The sequence below is a fragment of the Vigna radiata genome, unplaced genomic scaffold (genome assembly GCF_000741045.1).
Source record: "Vigna radiata var. radiata cultivar VC1973A unplaced genomic scaffold, Vradiata_ver6 scaffold_170, whole genome shotgun sequence".
NCBI classification, from domain to species: domain Eukaryota; kingdom Viridiplantae; phylum Streptophyta; class Magnoliopsida; order Fabales; family Fabaceae; genus Vigna; species Vigna radiata.
The window spans coordinates 665,791-666,196 of NW_014542552.1; positions in this window are offsets into that span (position 1 = coordinate 665,791).

The window sequence follows — 406 nt, forward strand, 5'->3', positions numbered from 1 at the left end:
CAATGATTACAAGAAATAATTAAAAATAATAATTTGATTGTTGTATTCAATTTCTTCCTAAAGAGAAAAATATGATTTTGATTTGATTTATTTTTCTTCAATCAAAACCATTTATTTCCTTCTTTTGCTAATTTTCAATTAATTTGCCATTAAGGAAAGATCCCAATAATATTACAAATGTGTGTATATAAATATGCACCTTGCAAACAAGAAAGGGGGAGGAGAGTTGAATTTCAAGAAGAGAGCATAAGGGAACAGAAAAAAAAAAGGAAGAGAAAATTCAATTTCAAAAAGAGAGCATAAGGGAAAAAAAGAGAGGAGAAGAAAAATCCAATTTCGAGAAGAGAACGTAAGGGAACAGAAAGAAAAGGGCTTCGCACTCATCCCTGGTTTTTATATCACTCCT